General features: G+C 39.9%; 1 long non-coding RNA gene across 2 annotated transcripts in view; it reads left to right on the top strand.

Annotated features, from left to right (window-relative positions):
• The first annotated feature begins 243 nt into the window (after positions 1-243).
• The window catches only part of LOC118579644, a 140,037-nt gene continuing 130,707 nt past the window's right edge, over positions 244-9,573 (top strand). For both annotated transcript variants that reach the window (XR_004944491.1, XR_004944492.1), the window contains exons 1-2: positions 244-369; positions 6,058-6,232. This is a non-coding gene — a long non-coding RNA (uncharacterized LOC118579644). The remainder of the gene's footprint in view (positions 370-6,057; positions 6,233-9,573) is intronic.

Raw genomic sequence — 9,573 nt, 5'->3', positions numbered from 1 at the left:
GCCAATTTATTTGACCTGTTGAGTATTTGGGAAAGCATCCATATATGTTAGTTTGATTATTAGTAAACTCAGTACATGTTCCAAGCTTTGGCTTCCTAGTTTCCTAAGATGTCTGAGAGAGAGACAGTGAACCAAGAAAGAGAAACATTTGCTTTTTTTTTTTTTTTTTTTTGGTTTCCTTTTGTTCACGGGCAGCAGAGTGTTGTGGTGCCAGGCACTGAGTGAGGACAGACCATCCCTGAACAACCGCTGCTGTTCAGGATGGTGAGCTGGGTGGACAGAGATGGGCACTTAGACAGTGCCTGGCACCCACTGAGCACCACACAAGTCCTTGACACCGGTGGGATTATTTCCAAATTGGTTCTCTAGGTAAGAATCTTTAAAAGTTGCTTTCTTATTTGTGAGGGCAAACTAGTTAAAACCAGATAATGTAATCTGTAAATCTACCTCATTGAACTCTCAGTGACTCTTTTGCTGAAGAAGAGTCATTCTCTACTTCCCTCAAGGGACTTAGGTACAGTACCTGCCAAGGGGCCACTAGACAGGTATGCCAAGTGAGTGTGCTTTTATGTCAGCAAATCTTAATGTTTCTTCTTTTTTATAAAAAGTTAATGTATATGTGTGCATATAATATACACACGCATGCATGCATGTACACACAAGTATATGAGCTTATGCTAATATGTATATTTATACATATAAGTATGCATGTATATGTAGGTACATATGTATGAACATGCACATACATTTATAGACACACAAGTATATATTTTTGCATATACACGCATTTGTCTAACTGTATGTGCATGCATAGATTTTAATGAATCTAGATGTGTATACAGACACACACATATCTGTGCGTATATACATTTGTATTTATTTGTATATATGTGCATACTGTCATATCTATGTATTTTGTATATACATAAACACACCCAAGGTTTGTGTGTGCATATGTAGATTATAGAATTTGAGTACACTAATATTTTCTTACCCCTCATTGGGTTTTCTGTATTTCTTATGATGTGCTCAATCACTGTGTTTCATTTGGTGACACAGTTTTATCATGTAGTCTTGGCTGGCTAGTTGTAGAGATCCACCTGTCTCTGACTTCCAGTGCTGGAACTAAAGGCGTGTGCCACAACACCTGGCTGATGTGCTCGATCATGGAGTAGATTTCTGTGCTCAGAAATCTATTGGTGAAATTTCCAATCTGCCTGAGCCTTGGGTGAGAGAGGAACCTAGGGACAGGAAAGGGCAGGCAGAGCAAAGGGAATCTGGCTAGAACCCAGGAGTCAGATAGCTGCAGGCAGAATCCTGCTGTGAGGGCTCTCCCTACACAAGTCAGTGAGGGCCTGAGTTTCAGATACAGTGTGTTCCAGAAGTACAGATCCACTTGGCAAGGGTGTATTTACTGGCCACTACTTTACCCAGCACTGTGCTAAGGATGTTGGCACTAAATGGTTATTTGTTCAAGGAGTTCATGTTCAGATAGAAATGACTAACACCAACAAATTCGTTAAATCAGAATTATTTTTATATGTGTCAAAATATAAATATATATACAATTAACGAATAAGTAGCATTACTCCAAATACAGAAGTCTTCAAAGGAAAGGTTTCCTGGACAAAGGAGACAGTACTTGAGAGAAGTATTGAAAAGAAAAATTGTTTGCTTAGTTGAATATTAAACAAACAAAAGCCTTTCTTAAAGTGTTAAGATGTTATAAATGTAAATGGAGCCACTGCAGTCATGACTATGTAAATTCCATGAGGATTCTGGTGGGTTCTTGTTTACTGCCATGTGCCTGATGCCTACAATAATAATTGATACACAGTGAGTTCTCGTTTCTTATATTTTTGGTTGTGAGCCTAGCCTTTAACGGCTGAGCCATCTCTCCAGCCCAGAGTTCTCGTTTCTTAACGCAGTGTGATTAAAGAGACTGCGTGTGTAATGTGAGGCAGGAGTTTTCATGTTCTCCTTTTGAGTCAGAGCAAGCATTATAGTGACACTGAGCTTAATTTAGTGCCACTTCCAGAGAGGAAAAACCAAGTCCCAAAGAGACCAAGCAGCCAACTGGGGGCAGTCAGGAATCCAGGCTAGAACTGCCCTGCCGCTCTTGTTTCCTGATTCCTAGCCCAGTACTGTCGTCATCCTCCAATGGCACCTCCTCAAAAATACCAGATGGCCACAGTCCATCCTTGGTATTCAGACCTTCTCGAGAGCCAGAAATGCATCTGACTCCAGCAGGCTGCAGCAAATGAAGACAGCTAGCGATGATTCTTCAGTCCAGCTGCCGCCTGTGCTGTGTTTGGCTTCACTTGAAACCAGCGGTTCCAGTTGCTCAGAGTCCCCCTTTTCTTTGGAGTGAGGCAGAACAAAGCAGCATTATATCCTCAGGTGCCATGTAATTTACGTAATATATACACGAGCCCTAACCACTTCACTTCACAAGGAAACCAGCCAGGATGAGTGTAGCCCAGTCTCAGGCCATCATTTGACAGAAATGTGACTTGAACATCTCAGAGCTTTTTTTTTTTCTTTCCCTCTCCCTCTTCCTCCCTCCTTCCCTCTCTCCCCCCTCCCTTTTCCTCACCTCCCCAGTGCACCACTGAGGATGAGGATTAAACCTAGTGCCTTGTACACGCCTCTGCTGAGTTACAGCTCCATCTCTGTTATTTAATTTATTTTGAGGGAGGATCTCTCTCAAATTGCCTAAACTGACCTTGAATTTGCTCTGTAGCCTGTGTGAGCCTCAAACTCTTACCTCAGTCCCCTAGTAGCTAGAATTAGATAGGGGCCTCTGCTACCACTCCCAGATGCCATAGTTCTGAAGGTCATGCTTTGAATAATCATAATAAATACATGTTGGACATGTATTCAAATTCAATGTAAATATACATGAAGTTAAAGTATATTCTCTCAACCATTGCATTTTATATAAAGCTGTGTGAGGCTCCAAGAACTTAGAACTCTGTAGTTACATTTATGCATAGACCAGGCCTTTCTCTAACCCCATTTTAGTTTCTGCATAAATATCATTGTCTCAAAGAAAATTACTCTGTCACCCATTTAAAATAGAGAATTCCTTGAGTTTACCCAGTTATTTCCACCTTTTAGACTTAAATTCATATTTAACACTGAATTTTCAAGCCTTAGCTTGGCAATCTGACCTACTAAACTTTCCTTAGAAGAGCCCACTTTTTCAGTTTTATCAGCACAAGCTAGGGCAGCCTACTGCCATCTCTCATTAAAACTAAGAAGCGGTTTCCTGTCCTCTAATAACTATTTACATGGCAGTTAGAATGCCCTTTCTTTAAAAAAAATTTTTGGGCTGGACAGTATACTATTACGGAGCACTGGATTTTGGAGCTCAGTACCACACTGGGTGGGTCACAAGCACTTGTCACTCCAGCTCCTGGGGAACCACCACCTCTGCTCTCTTCAGGTACTTGCACTCACATGCAACAACCTCATATAGACACATACACATACTTTTTTTAAGTATAAAAAAAGAACAAAGGAAAGAAAAAAAGAAAAAGCATGTACCTTTCTCATAATAAATACTTAAGCAGGGGGGGGGGGGCTTCTTTGAGATTACAGTTTGAAGGAATAAAATCGGTCGTGGTCAGGAGGCCATGGCAACAGAGGAGGAGGCAGCTGTCACAGCGACAGTCAGGAAGTGGCTAGAGCACAGGAAGCAGGGCTGACCTATAACCCCAAGGCTTGCACCTAACAACCCACTTCCTCCATGAACCTATTTACAAAGGTTGCACAACCTCCCAAAACAGTGCCACCACCTGGGAACCAAATGTTGGAACACTTGCACCTGTGGTGTCATTTTGTATTCTAACAAGTCATATCATATTACTACTTTTCAAAATTTTCTATGCCTCATCTGGTAAAGATCAAAGCCTCTAGCTCGGCCAGCAAGTCTCTGCATGACCTGTCCCCTCCCTGCTTTTCAGCTTCCTCAAGGGTACCCACCACTTTCAGATTTACAGTTCAACTCTATTCTTTAGTTCTCCAGAGAAGCTGGCTTCTCCAGGGCTTCTGCAGTGTTTCTCTTTCTGGGATGTTTCTTCTGAGGCACTTGCCCCTGCTCCACCCATCTCCTTTCCACAATTTTCTTTATTTTATAATAGTGTATAGGAACTATATTATAATAATTACAAACTAATGGTTCCATGAGGCCATTTTCAGAAACACCTAACTTGTAGTTTGATGGTATTCACCACCGCCACCACTTCCACCCCCACTGTCATCTCTGGTCCCCGTTCCTTCCCACCTGTTGGCTCTCATCTTCTTCCCAGCAAATTCCTTCTCAGCTCAGTCTACGTGTCCTCAAGGAGGCCTTTCTCCCACTTTAGATGAGGTCAAAGGCCTTGTTGCATACTCTCTTATGAACCTGTTTTTCTTCTTCTAAACACGCAACACAACTGTAAGCAAATATCCTTGTTATTTATTGTTCAGTGAATGAGAGTGCTGTGAGAAAGGTCTGATTCACCTCCATTGCTGCAGTGTCAGGAAAAATACTTGTCCAATGACTAAATAAGAAAGTAAGTTTTTTAAAATTTCAAACAATATTCATTTATTTAATGTGTATGTGTGTGTTTCCACACTTGTGTACGTTCTTGAGTGCTATAGTGTACATGTGGAGGTCAGACGGCGACAGTTTGTGGGAGTTGGTTTTCTGCTTCTACCATATAGGCACTGGAAAATCTAACTTAGGTCATCTGGCTTGCACCAAGCTCCTTTACCCACTGAGCCACCAGGGCCAACGAATGGCTGAAGAGATGACTTTGTGGTTCAGATGCTAGCATCCATTTTGAGTGACTCACAACAATCTGTAACTCCAGGGGATCTAATGCCTTGCTCTGGCCTCCAGGAGCACTGCACTCATATCTATATAACCACACAGAGATAGATATGAACATTTATACATTAAATTTTAAGTAAAATAAACATTTAAAAAGAATAATTTTAAAATAAAAAGTTATGTTACAAAAGGAAGTATTAATTCATGAAAAGGAATAATTGAACATATAAAGGAACATAATATATACTGTGAAACGGGACTATACATTGCTCTCAAATGAAGCATACACACATCATTTAGTTTGGACTTCTCACAAAAAGATAGAAGAAATGTGCAGCTGCAGTTGATAGCAGGGGCCTAGCTATCAACTGAAGGAGACACGGCCTCATCCCAGTCAGGAACACTGGCTTCTCCCTTGTGGGGTCCTCTACATTGCCTGTCAGGGAGAAAGGAGTAAGAGAGACTGTGGGCATGCATGGGGCAGGGATAGAAGAAGAAAGATGAGTGTCTGGAGGCAAGATTGGCAGCACTGTGTCATGGAGGAAGGAGTCCATGGACAGCAGATAAGAATAGCACATAGGATGCTCTGGTGTTTGGTGTCTGAGGATAGAGTGAGGGAGGGAATGAGCCCTGCTTCTTGAGTTCTCTGTAGTTTACCAAGTAGATGGTTGGTTGGGAAAGGCCTAGGATCAAACCCTCCTCATACTCTTAGATTCCTGATGTTTACAGTGCCATACCCAGGGTAGTGCCTTGTGAAGCTTATTCTGATTCTAGGGGAAGTACAAATAATTTCATGAAAGGTTAATCTGTTAATTTATTGCTGTGTTGTAAGCTTTTGCTATGTATTGAAATTGATTGCCTAGAGATATTACAAATTACACAGTACAAAAGCATATGGACAACTATTACAAATTCACATTTAAGGAAATACCAGCTCTCTATTATATTGTGGGCTTAAAGCCATTTCTTTCAAACCTGCAGTAGAAATGGGAGCCATATGATGGTCTTATTCAGAAATTAGCTTTGGTTGACAGTAAATACTCATCCTGATGCTGCTGCGCTGTCTGAACAATCACATACAGGAAAAGATGGATGACAGAAAAGATGCTTGACCAAAGACAAGTATTCAAAGTGTCTTGAAAACTCATTGAGTGTGAATTAAAAGACCACCCAAAGACGTTCCTCTCAGTTGATTTACCCTGAGCATCCTTTATTCTCCTCTCTTGACCATTTTATAGATTTTACACATGGAGGCAGCAAGGTATGGAGTTGCTAGGAGCAGGGACCTGATAAGCCCTCCCTAGGGCCTCAGTACCAGAAGGTGGAAGAAGATGGAAGTGGACTAGAGGAAGGAGAAGTCAAAAGAAGATGCCCTTTGGGATGTTGCAAACTTGTAAGGATTTTGCTGACACAGTGAGTACAAAAGAAGAAGACTAGATCAAGACATGTATCCTTCTGGGTTATGTGGGTTTTGTTTTCTTTTTTCTATTGAGTAACTTATTCTTTATTTGTTTGCATATATGTGTGTCTTTTTGAGTGTAGAAGCATTGTGTTCCTTGGAGGTAGAGTTACAGGCAGTTGTGAGCCACCTAGCGTAGGAGCTGAAATTGGCACACAGGTCCTCTGGAAGAGCAGGCAATGCTCTTAAACACTGAACCACCTCTCCACCCATGTTTTTATTCTTTATTTTCCATTTTAAACTGAAATAACCCCATAGGGATAAGCTAGCTAAATTCGATTTCTCACTAATCGTGGGAAGGCTTACAGGATCTCTATCCATATTCATCAGTGTGATGTTTCTGTCTAGAATGTTTAAGAATGTATTTAGAATGATAGCTCCAACTAATTCAACTGAACATTACATGTTATGCTGTTTTTCATTGAACTAATCCCAGGTGGGTGTTTTTTAGTTCAGTGTCTTACAGCAAATGATAACCTAAGGCTTAGAAGCGCTTAAGTCACTAAGTCACAGCAAATGAGTGGTAGAGCCAAGAGCCAAACCGGTAACCGCCATCCCCGTAGCCAATTCCATGCTCCCAAGCTGCCATTCCTTTACTTTACTGAGTAGACAGAATGGACATCATTTCCCAAAGTTAGGTTAATCATATTTCCTGATGAATTATCACATACACAATCCTGTTCTTTACTAATGTGTGGACTTTTGGGGTGAAGAGAGCCATCTCCTCTTTTTGTACCCTCTGCTTGGTACAGTTCAAAACATTCTGTGCATAATAACTAGTGCTTACAGTAACTTCAGCATACAGTCATGCTCATTATCTTTATTCTAAAGATAGAGAAATGGAGCCACAAGGATAAAGTAATGATTCTGAGATGTCTTCAAGGTGTTCATCTTTCCCTGGGTCTTTTCATCATGGGTATGCTGGGGGATTCCCTTTCCTACCCTCTCACAGTTAGGTAGTCTTGTGACGAGTGATGGACAGTGAGGTGTGAGTAGAAGTGATGTATTTCTGTGTGGTGGGTCACTTTTATGCTGGAGAATTTAATTGCTACTATGTGCTTCTCTGGCACTTAAAACAGATAAAGTATATCTATGGTCACCACATGCTGGAGTCTCCCTCACCCTGGATTCCTGAATAACTATGTTGAGTAAAATTCCATCTTCCATCATGATGGAAATGAACACGAATAAGAAATAAGCCTGCATGCTTCAGCATTTCCATGGCCATCCTAACTCATCTAATGCATCCTAACTCACACAGAGTCAGAAAGCTAGTAGGGATGGTATAAATATTCAAATTCAGACAATTTAGATGAAAAGCCAATGCTTAACTCTACCTTAGAAATGATCTGTCAATGTTGAGAGTTTAAGGGAATGATAAACAGCCTGAGGCCCATATACCCACTTACACTTAACCATCTGGACCCAGCTCTGGTGAGGGGCAAATATCTTTCTGTTTCTAAGAATATCATTTCATTTTCACCTGAAGCATTAGATAATCTTAACTTTTAAAAAGATGTATTATAATATTATTCTTAATTGTATATATGTGTGTCTATGTATGGGTATGCACTCACATGAGTGAGTGCAGGTACCAATGGAGACCAGAGGCATTAGATCTTTCTGGACATGGAGCTACAGGTGGATTGTGAGCCCCCTGACATGGGTGCTGGGATCTGAAGAAGAGTCCTCTGCTGCAGCAGCAAGCATCTCTAGCCCTTGATATAAACCTTGATGTTTGCAGACAGGTGAGTATATCCAGGTGCCACATAACTCTTCTTGAACAGTATGTGGTTATGTGTTAATCTATCAAAATGGAAACATCTGATTGGTTTGATTTAGTCATCTTTGACTCTGAATATTAAAACGACAGTACTAGCAGTTAAATGAAACTTGACTCCAAATTGGAATCTTTAATAACAAAAGACACAGCTGGTGAAAGACAGCTCTCTACGAAAGAGATCCAAAAGTGCTTTGAATTTATTTTAAAATTTATAAGAAGAATATCTTACAACGTTCAGAAAAATAAAAATGCCAGGAAAGTGATTAATATTCTAGCCATCTATTATAATTACTTTCAGTTTACATTATCCTTTAAATTTTTGTCACTTTGTTATTTAAGAAAACACAAATACTTTTTGCAGTTTCCCAAAGCAACAACCCATGGTTATGTAGACAAAGCATCAACATTTATCAATCTCCTATTGTTGCACATTTAGATTCAAATACAGTTTATTAACGAAAACTTGACTTTGCTGTATGATATTGAAAGTTTTATTTATTTTTTATTATTTTGTGGCTTATAAGACATATACAAGCTAGGCATGGTAGTGCATACCTTTAATTCCAATATTTGTCACAGGCAGTGGATCACTGTGAGTTTGAGGCCAGCTTGGTCTACTACATAATGGGTTCAAGCCAGCCAAAGCTACATAGTGAGACTCTGTCCCCAAACAACAGTAACAAAAAACCCAATTAAAACAAAGCAAAAAAAGATATGTACAAATAATTAGATTCTACTGTCTTCCGTGTTGACAAGGCCTGGAAGGAAATGTAAAGCTGGTGTCATCACACTTTTCCTGATGCTTAATTATACTCTAAGCCCTTGTGTGTTAAAAGTGACCACATGGATTTTGTTCAAGTGTATTGGTTTGTTGTGTTTGCTGCTAGTCATATATCCCAGGCTGAGTGGCCTAAACAACACAGACTTACATCCTCACAGTTCAAACCATCCCAGGTCCAGTTTCTAACGAGCTTGGGAAGAGCTGTAACCTGTGTTCCCCTCAGTTGTTATTACTGTACTTGCCTGATTTGTCAGTCAACTCTTCTCCATCCGTCATTTCTCTCTTCTCTTCCTCCTTCCCCTCAGCCTGGAGAAGAGCTAGAGTAGAAATTTAAAAAAATAAACAATTCTAGTAGTTATCCACTTCAGGGGCATTCTCACATGTTTTAAATTTAAAATGATTTTCACTGGACCTCATGGTACTTAGCAACCAAGAAACAAAAATGTTGCCTTCCTCTAAGGGACTGGATGTATTCTCCACATAAGAAAGAGTACCATGTGAGTAATGATTTTTGTCTTTTCTAACATTTAAATAATTTTAAATACCGAGTTTTAAAAATATTCCCCAAATAAGAGTTTGAAGTGAAAAATAATTTGACAAAAGATAATATTGAACCAAGTTAAATTGTGAAGTTCTGAAAATACTGGATTATAATAAATATTTCTCCTAAACATGACTGAATGGTTAAATTTTAATGCAACATTGATGGTGAGGTATGCTGCATGCACTGG

This window comes from Onychomys torridus, chromosome 1 (genome assembly GCF_903995425.1).
Source record: "Onychomys torridus chromosome 1, mOncTor1.1, whole genome shotgun sequence".
Classification (NCBI taxonomy): domain Eukaryota; kingdom Metazoa; phylum Chordata; class Mammalia; order Rodentia; family Cricetidae; genus Onychomys; species Onychomys torridus.
Note: the sequence above shows the minus strand (reverse complement) of the source record. Positions and strands in the feature narration are given on the sequence as shown.